We start from the raw sequence: 20809 nt of genomic DNA, 5'->3' as shown, positions 1-20809 counted from the left end.
TTTAACCCACTGAGCCACTCAGGCGCCCAGAGACAAAGTTTCTTAACGAGACATACTCAAGACTTTAGGGTTCCTGATTTATACATAAATACTGAGTAGATACATGTCATTTTTCTTGGTAATAGGTAATATGTGTGTTAAATACATACATTTTACCAGTGTAGGCCTTTCTTAAAAACAAGAGGATGTAGCCTGCTGTATTCACATTATATTGTGCACTTAGGGGCATCTTTTGTTACTGTCTATTTTATTAGCCTCAACTGTAAAAATAACAACTTCAGTGAAATACATTTATCTGCACAGTAGAGATTTTCCGATTTTTGAAAATTGAGTCCTTTATGATTTTTTTTAGATTTATTTATTTATTTGAGAGAGGGAGAGTGCAGAAGGTGTGGGGGCAGAAGGGAGAGAGAGAGAATCTCAAGCAGACTCCCCACTGAGCACAGAGCCTGACATGGGGCTTGATCCCAGGACCCTGAGATCATAAGCTGGGCCAAAACCGAGAGTCAGACACTTACCGGACTGCACCACCCAGGCATCCTTGAGTCCTATATCATTTAATGGCTAACATAATCATCTCTAGATCTGGCAATTCCACGTGGGACTTTGATTTCTATGTGTGCTGGCAAGACCCAACAGTGGCACGCAGGCCCCCCAGCAAGAATAGCTAGAGATCACAAGATGATAGATGATAGAATGTCAGTGGGAGGGTGCTTTCTTTTAAAGTGTTTAAGACACATTTTAAAATCTGAACTGTCAATTTCAAAAGAGAACACTTTTACTTTTTTTACATTTATATTTTTATATTTGTTGAAGTTTAAAAGTTTATATCACGTCAGCTTTAAAATGACAAGCAATGGTTGGCCTTCAAATAATAAATTAAGATGTAGGTTTGGAGTTGTTAGGATGTCAGTCATTCTGACTGACAAATTTTACTGCTGAATTAAGCTTTAAATTTCTATAAATTTGACTGCCAGTTGGAAAGGTTTGATGTCGTCCCCAGTTCTCTGTAAAAATGCAATTTTCAATAGAGAGTCCAAAATGTTGTGTGGTTAGTAATGGTGGTGCACACATGCATCAGATTCGCCCCTGGACCACTGCCCATGTGTCTTTTCATGAGGGTAAGTGACCATCCTTTCACTGACTGCAACAGAATATTTTTATTCTGAATACCAGCATGCTAAGAAAACACTGGTATAAAATTGTACTGTGGAAGAGGTGAAAAACAAAAGAAACCATTAACATTATCAAACACAACTAAATATATCACAAATAGAAGTGAGCCAGCACATCACTGGGTAATGCCACAACAGGACCAAAACTAGGTTTCGGAATTCTCTCTACTCAGACCTTCTTTTCCATGTTCACACCCTCACATGACAATTCTTTCTTCTAAAAGTCTTAGGTACGGGGCGCCCGAGTGGCTCCGTCATTAAGCATCTGCCTTCAGCTCAGGTCATGACCCCAGGATCCTGGATCGAGCCCCACATCCGGCTCCCCGCTCTGCAGGAAGCCTGCTTCTCCCTCTCCCATTCCCCCTGCTTGTGTTCCCTCTCCCGTTCTCTCTCTCTCTGTCAAATAAATAAATAATCAATCTTTTTTTAAAAAGGCTTAGGTATATTCCCTCTTCAGTTATTTAGTAGTATCTGTTTTAAAGTGAATGAAATATCCATACCATGTACTCAAACAAAGAATTCAGAGAAGTAATTCCATGCCATGTTTTGTGAAAGACTTTTGTTGAAACATTTAATATCAGTCTTGAAAAGCAAAATAAGAATAGATTTTACTTTTTCAACACATTTGATGAAATATATTTGTTCGCCCCTCAACAGGGAGGGAGACGATTGAAATGGCTTGACCTTTGGAAGAACCAGAATGCAGGGTAGTGACCATGAAATGAATTCCTGTCAAAGATATATCTCGATGATCTAAAAATTAATGTGCTTGTTTATGAAGCAACTAGAAGACAGCCTGTAAATATAAACAGTAGGAGGAGAAGCGGAAGAGTAACAATCCATGTCATCTGGATTGTGTTTTGGGTTTCAGAAAAAGCAAAATTCCCAGTAGAAATGTAGAACTATATTTACATATATGTAAAGCTAACTTAAAATTATTTTACTCAAGAAAAGAAAAGTCCAAGTAAATGCTTTGCATAGTAATTTGCAGTACACACAACTGGATGATAAACAAAGGAAAAGATGCTCGACTTCACTCTCAGTTGGGCAAAAGTCTAATAAAATACAATTTTTCACCTATCCTACTGTAAAAATGACAAAGATTAGTAATCATTACTGATGAATATTTTATGGGAAATCAGACATTTACATTTGGAGAGGGTGAACATATAAACAGGCAGAGCTTCTTAGAGAATACTTTAGTATCATCAATCCAAATAAAATATACAAGGAATTTCATTTCCAGGGGTCTCTCCTCCAGAAGTATTCACATGAGCACAAAGTTATGTTTTTAAAAATGGTCGTTAGACTACCGTCAAAGTATAACTTTAAGAATACGCTAAAGTTTTCCAATAATTATTGTGCATATGTGTGGAATACTATGAAGCCAATAACAGAAATGAGGAGACAATACCTGTGCAAATGGGCAAAGATCACAAAGATAAATGTTAAATAAAAACATCCACAAAAGAATTCAATTTACATATTTTAAAAACCACCTGTATGCCCACCATCTATAATTTAAAAGTTGTGTTTCTATAAACATAAGTGTATAATGTCCTAGAAGTATATACAATCAAGGGTTAACAGTAATTGCTTTCTAAGGAAGAGAATAGAAACTAAATAAAGGGAAGAAACACATTCACTTTAACTATCATATAAAAATAAATTGCCCTCAATTTTTATAAGAATTCATATATATATGAATGTGTATCTATATATATATACACACACACACACAGATTTAAACTACATTAACCATGGGCTAACTGATCTTTCCAGTCCACAGAAGTTATTGGTAATTAGTGTACAAATTATTCATATTTAACAAGCAGGGTCAAATTGTCAGAAGGGGCTTAAAACCATATATATATATATATTTACACACACACACTCTGTTTATATAAGTTAGACTCATAATCTATAAAGGATTTGTGAAGTATAGAGAAGTTTCTATTCAAATTCTGTCATCATTACTAACAGTTCCAAATACCTAGAGCCAAGATTAATGGAAATTTACTAAAATGACGCCATTTGCATTTGTGGACATAAGTGAAAGACTTCAACCTTGCCTGCTTCAAATATTTCAGGCTATGAAGTTTCCTCTAATATAGTTTTAGCCACATCCTACTTTTAAGAATTATTTGATTCTCCTTTTTGGAATTTTTTTTTATGTCCTAGGCAGAGACATAAATGATCTTTGCCCATTTGCACAGCTCTTCACAGCTGACCTTTAATTATTAACCAAAAAGAGACTAAAAATGAATTGAACCTTACAGGACAGTGAAAAATAATAACTAAATAAATCAAACTGGAACTGAAGAAAAGAGAATTCTAACACAGTATCTGAAAGTTAATAATTGAAGTCCGTTTTATTCAGAATGTAAGCAAAAGATGGCTCTTTTGAAAGATTAAGAATATCGTGGAAGATGCAACAAAGTAACAGACAAAAGGAAGCATCCTCAATGAATGAGCAAAAAGATCACCAGGACTCCTCTGTAACATGAGCAGTGAGACAGTTCTATAACACCCCTCACTCCCCATTGTCTTACACCTGCCCTGTTCCTTTATCTACCTCAACTACTTGGCCCCTGAAAAAGCTGAACTATGTAATCCTGAGCAAAGAATATGAACAGGCAATTTATAGAAGAAAAATACAAAAGATGTAAGTAAATTCAAGAAAACATTTATCATCTCTCACTCAGCTGTTCGGCCAATATTAGTATGGTTATGAAGAACACAGAATTCTTAACTTTACTACAATCATGCCATCTTTTTCTGGTCGGCACTAATTGAAAATTTTAAATATGCACCAACTTTGAAGCAGAGATTCCACTTTTAGGTGGAATTACTCACAGAAATCACGCAAATTCACAATGATACCAGTTGAAGCATTCTTAACGATAGTTAAAAAATAAAAAAATAGGGGCGGGGCGCCTGGGTGGCTCAGTGGGTTAAGCCTCTGCCTTCGGCTCAGGTCATGATCCCAGGGTCCTGGGATCGAGCCCCACATTGGGCTCTCTGTACTGCAGGGAGCCTGCTTCCTCCTCTCTCTCTGCCTGCCTCTCTGCCTACTTGTGATCTCTGTCAGATAAATAAAGAAAAAATCTAAAAAAAAAAAAAAAAAAAAAAAATAGGGGCACCTGCCTGGCTCAGTGGGTTAAGCCTCTGCCTTCTGCTCAGGTCATGATTTCAGGGTCCTGGGATTGAGCCTCGCATCAGGCTCTCTGCTCAGCGGGGAGCCTGCTTTCCCCTCTCTCTCTCTGCCTGCCTCTCTGCCTCCTTGTGACCTCTGTCTAGCAAATAAAAATAAAAAAATAAAAACAACCTGAATGTCCACCATGAGGGGGCTGGTTGGATAAGTTCTGTGAAATGAAATACTGACTACTATTCAATCATTAGATAAAATTAAATAGATCTGTACTACTATAGGGGGACAAGTTGCAGAAAATGTTCATGATATAGTCTTACCCTAAGGAAATCAAACAAGACAACTCTTTTACAAACACCAAGTAAATGGAATACTGCAGACCCTCAACTGGCCAGTCCCAGGACCTAATCCTGCTGGCTTAGTTCATTTACCAACTATGAATAAATGACTTTCTGGCTGAGGCTATCAGAAAAAATTACCCCCCAAGTGCCTCCCCTTTATGCAAATAAAAGTGCTCTTTAAAAATTCTAACCAGTGTGCATGAATAGTCAATAAACATATGAAAAGGTGATTACTCCACTGGCCATGAGGGAAAAGAAAATTAAAACCATAATGCAATCACTCGCACAAGAGAATGGTTAAATGAGAAACAGAAAAGCTTTGTAAATGTTGGTGAAGATATTGAACAATCATACTCTCATACATGATGGTGGAACATAGTTGATTTAATCATTTTAGAAAATTGGTCATGTCTACCAAAATTGACTATTTGCACATATTTATATTTTAGACATAAGAGCACAGAACCAACCAAAATGTGTACTCTTCCAGAAACATACACTAGAATATTCATACCTGTACTATGGCCACAGCCCCGAACTGCAAACTATGCAAGTGTTCATTTTTACCAAGAGTATAGCATATAGTGTTCAAAAGGCAATCTGTTACAATGCTGAACATTGAACATATAAGTAATTTTGATGATGACCATAAAGAAGCAGAGTAGAAAGGTTAAGGGTGTATTTCATCCTCTCATCCCCTTACATAAAGATAACTATGTAGCAGACCAGTATTATAAAATTCTCTATAGCTGCTCTAGAGAACAGAACCATTCTCCCGGGGGCCTAATCATGACTAAGTATCACTGCTTCCATTGTTGTGTTCTCAGGCCTTAGAAATGACTTTCCAGATCTCTCATTGGTACACCTAGGTCATTCATAAAACCTGGCACATAGAGTGGATTGAGGAAATCCAGAATCGTACTAATAAACAATAAATCACAGAGGATTTCAGGGGGAAAGCAATATAAAAATCAACCCCCCTTTCAGTTTCCATTTCTTTACTGTCTGTTCTACATACAATATGGCAGAGAAAGTCTAAGAACTTTTTTGTCACTTAGTCAACAATATCATGTGTCATTTGGCAGACCCAGAGTTTTCCAGTATCTACGGAAATAATAGGTATGAAGAAATCAGAGCAGTTCTTGGCACATAGCAAATACATTAAGCATGAGCTGCTCTTCTCTTTCCTATGCTAAGATATGGCTGGAATGATGATTTGGGGGATGGTTAGATTAGATTAAACATTGTTGTCTTGTCATCTAATTCAGTTTCATCAATCAATGAAAGACACACTCAGCAAGCTCTTTGCTTTCTGCCGTGGAGGGTTTTGTCTCACATCATTTCACAAAATTAGTCTCATCCATGGACTTCCAGTAACATCCAGAAAACACCTGGGTTTCGTGGGATGTTTGCGCTCCTGGAGAACGCAGGACACCGCGTCTGAGCAGCGAACCCATTCGGGATTCGGGAAGTGGCTTTGAACATTCCCTGTTTTCTCTCTCAGGACTTTAAAGCAACACATTTTATCTTCCGCTGCCTGATGATTATAACCATCTTTATTTTACAATAAGAAATGAATATTGCATTAATTATTGTTCCTTAATCATTTTAGAATACTATAAATGTTTCAATAAAAATTGCTAGGCTAATCAAAATATTTCCTGTTTCATTAAAACCATGAACCGTCCCCCATGACTGCAAGAGGAGCAATAAAGTTTGATAGCATGGCGCACTCAAGATTGCCTATTGGATAAGGGTGATTTTTCTCAAAATGTGTTATGTGAATGCATTAAATATTTGATGCTTAATAAAAGCAAAATAACATCCCTTTCCACTAAGCTGCCTCAAATACCAATTACATAAGAAAGATTTGCTAAACTAATGATTTTCTAAGTAGCTGCAAACGCTTGTTTAATTCCTGATGTGTTCTTTGTTCCTCAAAATGAATGCGAGTTGTTCTCAATATTTGGTGACATCACTTTTTTAGCACAAGGATTTACTTAACGAGGCCTTTTATTCTGCCTTGGATTTCATACTGATGCTTCTAACAATGAACTCTCAGGAAACACTGCCTCAGACATGAAAGCATTAACACAAAACCAGGATCCTATACCTCTTCATTCTAATTATGTGATCTCTGGGCTGGTTTGTCTTAATCATATTTGAGAACATAACAATGTCTGTCAAGGATATAGTTCCTAGTCTATTGTTGCCTACAAACATCATGAGCCTTGTTCCCTTTAATGACTCACTTCTGGTGTCCACTCCCTTGTGTAATCCTCTCCCCTTTACTGATTCTGGGACTGGCTGTGACTTTCTTGGGCCAATGGCATATGAGCAAATGCAATGCAAACAGAAGCTAGTTATGTGCTTGTGCATTAGACCGTACCTTTTGGGGGGACTCCTCTGCCATATGGTGAGATCACACGGATGAAAACTAAGACGGGTTGGGTGACAGTCTCACGCAACTGTCAGACATGTGTGGAAAGTGGTTCAGAAGAGGCCAGTCCCAGCCTAACTGCCAAACACCCACAAATCCATCCATGAGTCCAGCCAACACCATGTGGGGCAGTGAGGAAACTCCGCCTTGCCCCAACTGCTGACCAGCAGAACTGGGAACAAATAAGTGGTTCCTATTTCAAACCATTCAAAATCACAAGGCTTCCATTCTGTCTTTCCCTATTTCTCTGAGCCAGAGTAGAGACAGGATGGATAAACAAGGCTCAATTACATGGAAGAAGACAACACATGGAGGAACCTTTCTGGACAGAAACAAAGAGTATTTTCTGTGACTAGGAGAGATCAAATAATGGGTGATGGGCGTCTCACTTTGAATTACTGTGACTTAATACCTGTCATCAGACCAGTATACGAATATAACCACTGAACACTTCTGTCAATATGTCAGCCACCTGAAATTAAATCTAACTCAATGGGAGTGACACCAAATTGCTTTAATTGTTCCTACCCGCTGAATCAGTTCTCAAAATAGAAATCAGGCTTGGAAAGATAGTTATTTTTCTGTACCCCTAGTTTATAGATGGTACTTAAACAACTATATGTGCTCCAAGTGCCTGACTTCTCTAACTAAAAACACAGTAATTAGAGAACATATCATTCTTTGCATTTCCCCATTGTACCAACATATAATTGACCAATTATATATGACCATGTTTGACTGACCTTGGCAGCACTCTATCTTCTTTGTTCATTATTCCAAACAGCAATTATTTCCTGCGTATCTTCCGTGTGCCAAGCATTGAGCTAGATGTTGACAGATAAGATAAGCAAGGGTCCTCATGGAACAGCCATCCTGGAGGAGAAAAACAGACAATTACCCACAAACATCTTAAAAACATGATTATTAAAAATTGTAAGTGTTCTAAAGGAATAAAACAGGGGCATCTGGGTGGTGCAGTCACTTGGTTTCAGCTCGAGTCTGATCTCAAGGTCATGAAATCGAGTCCCACCTTGGGCTCTGCGTTCAGTGTGGAGTCTCCTTGGGTTTCTCTCTCTCTGTCTCCCTCTGCCCCCCCCTCCATGTGTGCACACTCTCTCTCTGTCTTTTTCTAAAATAAATAAATAAAATCTATAAGATAAAATAAAACAAGATAAAATGATTTTAAGAAAGTGCTAAAAGAGAAGGCTTCTTCAGATAGAAGGGTATCAACAAAGACCTGACTGAGGACACAATATTTAAGGCCTGAAAAATGAGAGGGAGTCATCCAGGTGTAATCATCCAAGATGATTACGTCTAAAAGTTTCTGTGAAGGTGACTACATGTCAAATGTGGCCTCACTTTTACACACTGTTAGTCAACAGTGAACATAGCAGGGAAAGACAAGACCCTGAGACACCTGGGTAGCTCAGTTGATTAAGCGTCTACCTTTTGCTCAGGTCATGATCCCAGGTTTCTGGGATCGAGTCCCCATCGGGCTTCTTTGCTCAGTGGGGAGCCTGCTTCTCCCTCTGCCTGCTCTGCCTGCTGCTCCCCCTGCTTGTGTTCTTTCTCTCTTTCTCTCTGACAATAAATAAAATCTAAAAAAAAAAAAAAAAAAAAAAGGCAAGACCCTATTGCTATAATCAGTGCCATTGACAACTTATTAAAAAATATCTGATAGTGGGACGCCTGGGTGGCTCAGTTGGTTAAGCAGCTGCCTTCGGCTCAGGTCATGATCCCAGCGTCCTGGGATCGAGTCCCACATTGGGCTCCTTGCTCCGCAGGGAGCCTGCTTCTCCCTCTGACTCTGCCTTCCACTCTGTCTGCCTGTGCTCGCTCTCGCTCGCTCTCTGACAAATAAATAAATAAAATCTTTAAAAAAAAAATATCTGATAGTAAATCAAATTACCTGGTTGGATTATGCGGATTTTTTCTTTACCACTTTTCAACTAGTTGTGGTAAAGTTTGATGAAAATACAAGTCTATCTTTATGTTGCTATGTTACTTCTACCCGGTTGTCTATTTAAAAGTGTTACTTACGATAAAGCCAGACTCTCTATCAATTCACTTGCATGAATCTTTCCAATGAGTCTGAGTTGATGATACTGTATATATAGATGTCTACTGTGCCATTTTGCAGGTTAAAAAAAAAATTGAAGTAAATTATGAGATGCCTATTCCAGAATGAGAACTGGCATGGGTTTGTTTTGAAGATAAAAAGAAGAGTCTAGAGCCCTTGATGTCTAACATCCAGCTCATCAACCTGAACCTTTTCCTCGTATTCTTCTTAAAGGTGTTAGTTTCATCCTAGAGAAGGATGTTATATTTATATTTTGGACATAAGAGAGAATTCTTATATAAACTTTTGGCTAAACTAAGTCCATAGAAGAGAAACATCCCAAGTGTAAAAATAGAGTTTGGTGGTAGAAGCAAGCCGTGTACAGTAATAGCTATTTCACACTTTCAGAAAGTTGATTCCAGCATGGTTTGCAATTACAGGAACAGAGAGACATAAGCTAATTAGTTATTGAGTCCCTATGTTCTTCTTTAAAGAACGCCATCGATCTTTGCCCTCCGAAAGTTATTTTTACACAGTCACATGTGCGAGCTAGTGGGTGACAGACCTCCCGTGGGGTCCTACTTTCAGCTTTGGTCTTTGAAATAAAAATAATCATACTTTTATTTACAGAGAGTTCGAATCTTCCACGTAATATGGCTGTAGTCATCAAGTAAAGCATATTTAATTACCTATGGCTAATTACTTGTATAGCACTCAAATGTATTTAATGTTACCATTTCAAAGCCATGTGGGAGGTCTTTCAACTGTGTTCCTTCAAATCTTGATAGCAAGAGTCCTGTGGCTATCATTATGTGTATTATTGCCCCCAAAATGCTGATATGAGAAAAAAAAGTCTTAAGAAGAAACCTATTTGGCCACTATGAGCTTAATGAGACATTATATCTGCTTTAACACTGAAGATACTTTTGTCCTAATATACTTCATTTGAGACATATGTGTTGATAGTCCAAGTGTACATTCATTATCTTAAAAAATTAGATAGATTAGCCTATTTATACATTCTACAATTATTTAAAATTAAATTTTCTCATACAAACTATTTTAAACGCATTAGATTTCTTTTTTTTTTTTAAGATTTTATTTATTTGACAGACAGAGATCACAAGTAGGCAGAGAGGCAGGCAGAGAGAGAGAGAGAGAGGAGGAAGCAGGCTCCCCGCTGAGCAGAGAGCCCAATGGGGGGCTCGATCCCAGGATCTTGGGATCATGATCTGAGCCAAAGGCAGAGGCTTTAACCCACTGAGCCACTCAGGCTCCCCAATGCATTAGATTTCTAATCCTTTACTCTATTACAGTACCGAAACTTCTGACTAATATTAAAGGTATGACAACTGTTTATTAGAGTGTCCTTGGAAGCAGAGGGAAGTCTGGGATCTGTGACTATGATGCCTGGAGATGATGGCAGGATTACGTCCCCTGGCAGCCGACAGTAAGAGAAACCACGAGAAAAGTCCCCATTGGAACAAGCCTCCTTGCCTGGTCTCTTATTTCGACTGCCGGACGAGCCTTTCAATGGTGAGAGCAACTCCACCCAGGAGGAAGCGGCCCAAGACATTTTGCCATACCAACTGCCCAGGACTTTAAGAGACTCTATTTCAACTGCCAAAACCCCATTTCATAGTGATCCCAGGGCCTTTACCATCTTTGCTCGTCCCATTGAAAGCTCCACTCATTTGTGTTACAGCCCAGATTTGATTCTTCGGTGTCATTAGGGAAGTGTGATGGAGGAGGAGTCTGGGCTCTCCTTCTCCTAAAGTCCAGTCTGTGCACTGACATGCCTTCATACCGGGCGTGTTTTATTCAGCTGAATGGGCTTAAAATATAAGCCGGAGGGCTTCCTGTTCTAAAGGGAGGAGATGGGTATCATATCTTAAAAGCCTTCTCAGCATTGCGCAAGCTTCCTACTGTAATACCCCCCTGTTCCTGGATCCAGCAAGATGGGCAGGTGAATCCCAAGATCTTTAGAAATGTCTCTTGAAATAACATGCTTAATCTGCCTTCCAGGCTGCCCACAAGCTTACAGGACCACCACACCAAATTTCTTCTGTTTATTTCTACCTCAATTTTTAACTGAATCAAGTTTATTCAGCAAAATTACAGTGTGGCTGACAGACAACACCACAGTCCGAGAGCTACATCATCATCTCTACAAAATACACCAATATTCCCCATCCTAGCATACTGCAAATCCTCCCTTCTTTTCTAGGATTAGAAACCTAATGCATTAAAATATTCTGTATGAGAAAATTTAATTTTACATAATTGAAGAATGTATAAATACATTAATCTATCTAATTTTTAAGATAATGAGTGCACACTTAGACTAGAAACACACAAGGTCTCAAATAAACTATACTAAAACAAAAGTATCTGGTACTCCTCTTTTCTGTTCCACAAAGACACTAGTGTTCAACAAAATAAAGCTTTGATTGGTTCACACCGATACGAGTGTCTGAAATGACCAGAAGCATCTAACAGTAGCATTTTCATTTCTGAATCCCTCATGTTCCTCTTACTCCGAACCTGCCGCACCCACATCCTTTCCCACCTCAGGAGACGGTCGTTCCTTCCTTACAGCCGCTCACACCAAAAAACTTTCGTCTTTCTCTCACTTTGCACATCAGTCCATCAGCAAATCCTATGACTCTGCCTTCGATTCATTTCAAAAATCTGCTTTCAGTGTATGTCCAAACTCCAGCCACCTCTCACCAACCCCACGGCTACCCACTCCATTGTTTCCACACGAGACGGAGCCTCCCTCTTTCTACCCTTGCTCCCTTATATAAAACTCTACACACTGCAGGATAATTCTTTTTTTTTATTGTTTATAAACATATAATATATTTTTATCCCCAGGGGTACAGGTCTGTGAATCGCCAGGTTTACACGCCAGAATAATTCTTACAAAATATGTGAATCCTGTCATCCCCGCACTCAGATCCCCCACGTGTCTCCCCACTTCGCTAAACTAAACCCCAATCCTTACAGTTGCTCAAAGCCTCAGATCTCCTCCCTCCTTCCTGCTCCTCCTCTCTCCCTGCCATGATGGCTTCTCCTAGTCCCCTAACACACTCCGCAACTCTGTTCGGAAGACTCACCCTCTCCATCAGACATCCCCGAGAAGGCTAACCCCTCACTCATTCGAGTCATTGCTTAAATGTCATTTTCTAAATGAAACCTATTCACAAGGCTCAGTTCAACACTGGACATTGCACCAGACCTTCACCTGAGCATCCTAATCCCCTTTACCCGGCTCTTTTTTTTTTTTCCTCCAACACACATTTCTTTTTGCCATATTTATTGTTTGTCACATTCTACTAGACCATAAGTTCTAGGAGACAATGATCCTGACTAGGAGGGCATAAAAGACACAAAGCAGGTGAGCTCCCCAACATCGGTTAACTGAATTTTCTCCTACGTGGCTCCATCTCAGCTTGAGGGGGTCTTACCCGAGTTCCTGGACGGGGTCCGGGTCTCTTCCCGAGCAACAGCAATCAGGAGCGATTGCAGTCCTGAATGTTTCCACTGAAAGTTAAGACGGACTCCTCTGAATTGAGCACAATCTGTTCAGAGTTCCCAGGAGCTGTCAAAATACATATAAATAACACCCATAAGATTTGGAAACACATGCAATCTCAGAACCAAACATGATCAGTATAGCAGCCTGCAATATGAGGAGAGTTCTATTCTTTTAAAGTCTAGACCAGGAACTCTCACATTTATGTCTGGTGACAATGCCGGTGGGGAGAAATGATTGTCACCGACACAGAGCACTTCCATGTGTGCGCATGAGATCATGTGCAATTCCTTGACTGATGACATTCTGCCAATGAGGTTTCTCCCTCCAGTCCTGGAACCCAGTGTAGACCTGGGAAGTCTGTGTTCTGAGCTTTCCCCTTTCCTGTGAACAGCACATGCCACATGAAAGCATTCAAGCTTCTCAATTCCAGGCCGTGATATTCTCTGTGATTCCAATCTGTGGCTCTTCTTTCAGAATCTTTCTACCAGAGCACAAAGTCAGACCCATTCTGCCATTCCCATAAACCCAACTCTTTTTTTTTTATGATCAACATATAATGTATTATTTGTTTCAGGGGCACAGGTCTGGGAATCATGAGTCTTACACAATCCACAGCACTCGCCATAGCACATACCCTTCCCCACGGCCATATACAACCACACCACTTATTCAGAATGTTTTCAGCTTATAATTTCCAATTACCAAAGTAAAGCCTCCACGTTATAGCCACATTTGGGTCGAATCCCTCTCCCCGGGCTTTAGAATTTGGAATTCCACTCATTTCTTCCTCCGTCTGCCCCCTAAGGAACCACGAGAAAAAAGCATGACACTCCCCTCCAGCTGCCCTCCCAAACGCTGCTTTCCTCCGCTTCAAAACTCATTAGGACATGAACGACGCTTCCTGTTTTAATGGTAACATACACAATGCTAGTTCAGCCTCTTGTTCAGCTACACCTGGATCTGCGCCTGTTTCCCTGAGACTGTCCTCAGTCACTCAGATGTTACCTTACCCCGTCAGCTTGGCTTTATAAATCTTAAACCATTAGAGTAGGAAGAGTCCCATCTTCTAAATCTGAATGTCTCCTGACCCGTTTTTGCTTTCTTACAGTTTCTGTATTGACTTCAATAATCGTTTTTTTCCCACTGGTCTTGTTTCTTCTTGAGTTCCCAGAGATCTCCTTTCAAAATCAAAACAACAGTTTTCTTTGCACATGCAAATAATCATCTTTAGTGGCCAAGAAAGCTTTCACAGTTCCCTCTACCTCTAGGAACTGGGCTTCCTCAGCAGCAAGAAATCACAAATTTTGGTTCTCCTAAAGTCCTCTTTGAACTGTGAATTGTAATAACTAAATTGGTGATAAAACAATAAGAAAAAACCCTAATAACAAAAGCTCCCTGTGGTAGACCTTGTGGATACCCAAATTTGGATTCTGTAATGAAAGCTGACAAACGTGTCCCCTTCTCATCCTTGGCCTAAATTTAGGAAAACAGAAAATACAAGATCAGTGAAGGCATCCCAGTCAGCAAATGCAAATATACACACAAATGGTTCCGGTGTGAGTCCTCCCTGGAAAACAAACCCACTTCCCTTCCAACACTAGACTCTTCCTTATTCCATCTGGGAGGTTACCCAGCAGACATGCAGCTGCTCTTACAGAGTCTGTTCTGGCACAGAAAATGAACTTCCATTCCTGCCAACATGAGCCTCTGCCTATCCTTTTTCCAGCATGAGAACCATGTTTCCTCCATGTGGAACATTATCTATAAAATTTTCAGCTATTTCCATAGCTGGAGGTTCCCAGGCACGTCTGCTTCCCAAATTCTAGTCCTCTATGCATGTATGTGCCTTACTCTGCCCACTTAAGGCAGTCATTAGAATCCCGAACTCTCCTATCAACTCTCTCTGCTGTGCAAAGGCACACAAGCATATTAACCCTGTCTGTTACCATTCATGTGTTTGATCCCTAGCACCACTGTGATCATCAGGCTGAATTAGACTGGAAGTAAACCACAGGAACAACTTGACTCATCAAGTTTAAAGTGTAGATAAGAAAAAAGCCAGGTAGTCACTTTGGTCCCTTCCCCTTAGGTCTCATTGCTATTCCTAGCCTTCTAAATCCCATTATTCTGATCATGAAGGCGAGACATGGATACACTCATAAAAACAGAGTCAAGTTTACCATAAATTAATAAAATCAGGCAATTACTTGGAGCCTCACCTATGTAAGGGTAAGGCTAGATTTCAGATGCAGAATAAGATAAGCATAAACATCCTAGAGAATGCAAATGACTGGGGGACCTGGGTGGCTCAGTCAGTTGTTGGGCAACTGACTCTTGATTTCAGTTCAGGTCCTGATCTCAGAGTCACAGGATTAAGCCCCACGTCAGGCTCTATGCTCAGCACAGAGTCTGCTTGTCCCTCCCCCTCTGCTCCTCTCCCACTCATGCTCTCTCTATGTCTAAGATAAATAAATAAAATCTTTTAAAAAAGAATGCAAATGATTGCCCATGAACATGGGTACACTCCACTCCTCAAGCAGATCTCATGTTAATTATACATACATGCCTATATATTTCTGAGGTGAGACACATACCCATCTCTGAGTACATAGTGCAAAAATAATACTAAGCTAGCTATACAGTTTGCACACTGTACAGTGAAAACTTAAAGCTTAAGACTAGTGAAAAAAGACAAAGACATAGTACTATCATGACTTCCTTGAACATCATGCTTATGTGCCCTTCAGCTACCAATATGGAATATCTTCCCATCTTTTCCATCTGTGTTGGCTATTCAAACCCCTAATTTATTTACCTTTAGTCACCTCTATCATTCTTCTTCCCACTCCCCAAACTTGAATCTCATGTGTATTCATTATCATGTCTAATGGCATCTCTGTGTATATATTCCATTGCCCACACTAGAAACACCAAAACCTCAATTTCTCTCATTCAACAGCTTATGAATTGATCAAACAGTTATTTTCTGAGCACTATGTCAGATACGGAGATGTACAGATGGAAGAAAGCCAGACCTCAGCCTTCTGGAGCCACACAATCAATTATCGTAACACAGCTGAGAAAGGCGCTATGGGAGCACAAAGGGAAATTGCTCGACTGTGCTAAACTGGACAAAAAAGACTTCCCAGAAGAGATAACATTTGAGGTAATTCCAGATGAATACAATGTACAGACAAAAGGATACCTGCCACTATTGAGAGAGGCAAGCATACAGCATGGGCACAGAAGCGTAAGACAACATGAGATGTTGGGGGAACTATAAGTACATCAGTTCTGATTTTTGCGCAAGTCACCGTGGTGAAAAAGTAGGAGATGAGATAGAGAAGGCAAATGGCAGAGAATGAATGGCCTCAGGCATCATGCTATGGGATCTGAGTTTGATCTTATGGGGACTGAATACTTCTAATGAAATTTTCAACAGTAAAATGATTGAAAAGAGATGCTTTATAAAAATCACTCTGGTCTCGTATGGAAGGTTGAAGTAGGTTGGTGGAGACTAGAGACAAGGCCCGAGTTAAGGCAGTGAGAAAGAGAAGCCATTGTGAACTGCAGGACGGGTATTATTAAAAGGCTTATCATAGCCCACATGCGACTGGAGTAACCAACTCTCCCCCCAGAATACTTAGCCACTCAGTACTTGGCCACTGAGTCACCCCACCAAGGAGCAAGGACTCTAGAATATCAATTGATCTGATTTCTCTGAATCTAAATATCAGTTGATCCATCAGTTTCTTTAAAATTCCACCACATAACTTTTCCCATGACAAATCTGCAAATCTTCTTTGCAGACGTCAACTGATTGCCTGCCCATATTGATGGAAGAACTGCTCCCATCTCCTCAGAAGAGAAAATCCCTCAACTTGTACTTCAAATCTCACCCTCTGTCAGCCATCCATGAACTTCTCATCTACAGTTTCTCTTCCACAAGCCTAAGTCTTTCCTCATCTACTGGATCATTGTTTTCAGTCTACAAACATGCTGTTAAAGAATATCATTTTCATTACATTTTTTCCCCTAAACTCCCCTCTAGGTATGGCAGTGCTCTACTTTTCTCCCCTCAAAGTATTTTTTTCCCAAAAAGGTAATTATATTGTTATCTCTAATTTATCTGACATTTACTTCTTAAAATTATGAAGTAGGTCACCATATAACAAATGACCTTCCAACACCCCTCAGCCCCTCAACCTTGGGTCTCATCATCCCAATTGCTTATGTGCATCACATAATCAAAAGCCTCCAAGTTTTCGTTTGTTTTGTCATGCCAGCACAGAATGTCTTTTTCAACCTTCTCTCCCTATGAAAATGTCATTAATCATTCAAAGTGTGGTTTAGAAACTGACTATTCCATAAAGTCTTCTCAGTTTCTTCAGTCAGATTAACAATTTTCCTCTTCACTTCACTTTTACCTCTTTTATTATGCCCTTACCTATTCTGCCTGGAATTACAGTTTATAATTCAAGGCTCAAGGTCATATTTCAAAATTTATAATTCAAGGTCATAGGTCTGACACCCAAAATAAATTATAAGCTTGTAAAAGGAGGACACTTATCGTCACTTCCCCCATGGTAGAATCTAAGACTATTCCCAGCTTGTAACAGATACTTGTTTACTTATATGGTTGTTAATTAATTAAGAGTGAATCAAGAGAAGATGAAGATACACGGGTTACTAGGTAACATTTGAATTTAATAACATTAGGTTTCCTGTACGGAAATTGTTTTCTTCAAAATGGTTCTAGATGTTTAATATTGTCAAAATACCTAATCAAATTTTATCAAGCCCTTACTTATTACTCAGTTACTATTGGTTAATACTGAGCATAAAAAGAGAGGCAGAGTATGAAATGTTCTTCCAAAGGGAAAAAGAGAGAGACAGACAGACTGACTTCCAAATAACCAACTAATCTCCCACATTCAAGTTGTAAATTTGTAGTTTTAAACCCAGGATGGCACTAAGGTAATAATTAATTCAGACAATTCGGTTTTATCAGGTACATTTAAACATAATATTTATTTCTCAAGATTGATTTTGCTTTATAAGTTTAAATGATGCACAAGTTAGCTTTGAATGCCTTAAAAACGATCCCAAATCCACGTGGTTTTAAAAAGTCAATAATTTAGGGGCACTGGGTGGCTCAGTTAAGGTTCTGCCTTTGGCTCAGGTCATGATCCCAGGATCCTGGGATCAAGCCCTGCATTGGGCTCCCTGTTTGGCAAGAAGCCTACTTCTCCCTTTCCCACTACCCCTTCTTGTGTTCTCTCTCTTGATGTCCCTTTCTCTGTCAAATAAATAAATAAAATCTTTTTTTTTTAAGTCACTAATTTATTTAGCTAATGATTCTGTGTGTTGGCAATTTGAGCTGGGCTGGTTCTTCTCACTTAGGCTGGGCTTGTTCACACGCCTACAATCAGCAACCAGGTCCAAAGAAGGCTGACTGGTTTAGGATGGCTTCAAGTGGGAAGATTCATTTCTGATCCTGTGTCGTCTCTCACCTCCAACAAGCTAGACCTGGCTTATTTATTTACTAGGAAGCTAGGTAGGAAGTGCAGAGAAATGAGCTTGCAAAGTCTCCTGAGGCCTAGATGCTGAGCTGACACATCACTTCTGATACAGTCTGTTGGTCAAAGGAAGTCACAAACCCAGCCCCAATGTCAAGAGCAGAGGGAAGAGACTATGTCTAGTAGGAAGTACTGCAAAGTCACATTGCAAAGGTATGAATATACAGAGTTGAAAAGGCGTATCTACCACAAATAGTCAAAACTCCATGAATATAAATATTGAACATTAAATATGAGATTGTCCTTAACTTTAAGAAATTATATTGGGACGCCTGGGTGGCTCAGTTGGTTAAGCAGCTGCCTTCGGCTCAGGTCATGATCCCAGCGTCCTGGGATCGAGTCCTACATCGGGCTCCTTGCTCGGCAGGGAGCCTGCTTCTCCCTCTGTCTCTGCCTGCCATTCTGTCTGCCTGTGCTCGCTCTCTCTCCCTCTCTCTCTGACAAATAAATAAAATCTTAAAAAAAAAAAACAAATTATAACTTAGTGTGGAAGATAGACATTTGCCAGGCGATAGGATTAAAAGTGGTATATACTCTGCTTAGAACACTCTTTCTCCTTCTATCCCCTTAAGATCTCAAATAAACATGACTTCTTCTGGAAAGCCATGACAGAGAACAATCTGGTCCAAATTATCTATGTGGCTATTTTCCATGTGACAAATTCTTTCATCTGCATCCGTACCGAATTGTCACTTAGAAGGTATGGTACAGTGAAAGACAGGCTGTTCCATTGCCGGAAATTTGTTTTAGGAAGTCGTAACAGAGAGAAAATGAAATCAAAATGCTCTTCACTCGCTGTCATACATTACATCATAAGAGTTTTATATCTGTGCCATGGTAACACTATCTCCGTGAGAGAGCAGATGGAAGGCACAGAGGTTTTAAACAGCAAGGGGTGTTATTTAATCCGATTTGTACATTAGAAAAATCACTTGTCTTGGATTGTATGCAGCAATCCATTTAGAAGCAAATACTATCATCTCGGTGAGAAATTATGGGGATGTTTGAAGACATAAAGAAATTGCAAATTTCGAGAGCTATGCATGATGCTGAGTCCATATAACAAGACTGGCCGATCGGTGGCTGAAAGTGACAAAGCAAAATCCAGCAACAATGACTTCCTGGTTTCTAGCTCAGAACACTGAGAACCAGACAAGCCCCTGAATGAGTGGGAATTTAAAAATATGTGTAACTTGAGAGGATACAATGAAATCTTTCAGAGAGGGTTAACTTCCAGATCTGGGCGCTGGCTAGGGGTTAGTGACTTCATGAACAAAATGTGGTTTATCACTGTCATCACCGTCACCCTTTATTGGTGATGAGCACAGATCTTAAACCTATGGGGCATGAGCCCTTTAGAAAACTTGATATAAACGAAGGACTTTGTCACCAGCAAAAAATATCATGAACCACACAATTTAATAAATTCACCAGCACTGCCTCTCCCCCCACAACATGAATCCTATGTCAAAATTCCCTGTTCGTGAAATTAGATGTGTTAACAATAATCCCAGCTGGACCCCCTCCCACAAAGAGAACACATGTGAGTGAAGCATGAGTAAATTACTCCAGCTAGCCTAGTAGGTTTATCATACAATAATGTGATTTTTAAGACACAAAAAATATCTGATCCTATGCTTAATTTTTGTCATTTACTTCATTTTTGTTAACACCTTATTCATAATGAGACTTTGACTTAAAATTTTGTTTAAAATAATTTTCCCAAATGCAACTGTAAGAGTGAGCATGTAACTGTTTTCATGCTTCATCATGATCGCACTTCCCTCCTCCCTGAAAAAAGCATTTTTGGAAATCTGTGGAATGTCCATGCACTGAAAGTCTACACAGGGTGAAGCAGGTGCTGGCAAACGGGCTAATTCATTCTCCTACTCGAGCAAGAATGCTAAGGTAAAGACACGAGGCCTTAATGTTATAAAAATGCAACACTTTATTTAACATACTAAATCCTATCAATTAATTATTGTGTAAGTGAAATAATTACTTTTCACATTCATGACCTGGATTCCAATAAGAGTACAGTATTAGAATTTCAGGTTGTGCATCAAGAGCAAAACCGCCTTGGAAGAATGATAAAATTAATCAAATGTAAACCCGCTCTCCAGCAAACAATTCTCCATTTTTCATATAAAGTCAACAATACCCTGGATATATTCAAGCAGAATTCACACGAAGTGAATGTTGATAATCAGGTCACTAAACAGGTAATCTGGACAGTGAGAACGTGGTTTCTATGGTGCCAAAGACACGGGGTCAGGGGGGGCTTCTCAGTTCAATATTTTCTAAACCTGCTCACAGATGGGAACTTTAATGATTGAATCAATGTGTTGAAAGAAGAGCATCTAGTTTTTAAATTATGCTTTACCCAACACATTTATAATACTTTTCTTTTTCTGCATATAAACTACTGTGACGGCATATCACAATGATTTAGTCAGGAACAAAAAAATGTTAAAATCCCTCCCTTGTGAATTTCTGTGTAAGGAATAATGAAAATACAGTCAT

Source organism: Mustela erminea, chromosome 13 (assembly GCF_009829155.1).
Source record: "Mustela erminea isolate mMusErm1 chromosome 13, mMusErm1.Pri, whole genome shotgun sequence".
Lineage (NCBI taxonomy): Eukaryota > Metazoa > Chordata > Mammalia > Carnivora > Mustelidae > Mustela > Mustela erminea.
Note: the sequence above shows the minus strand (reverse complement) of the source record.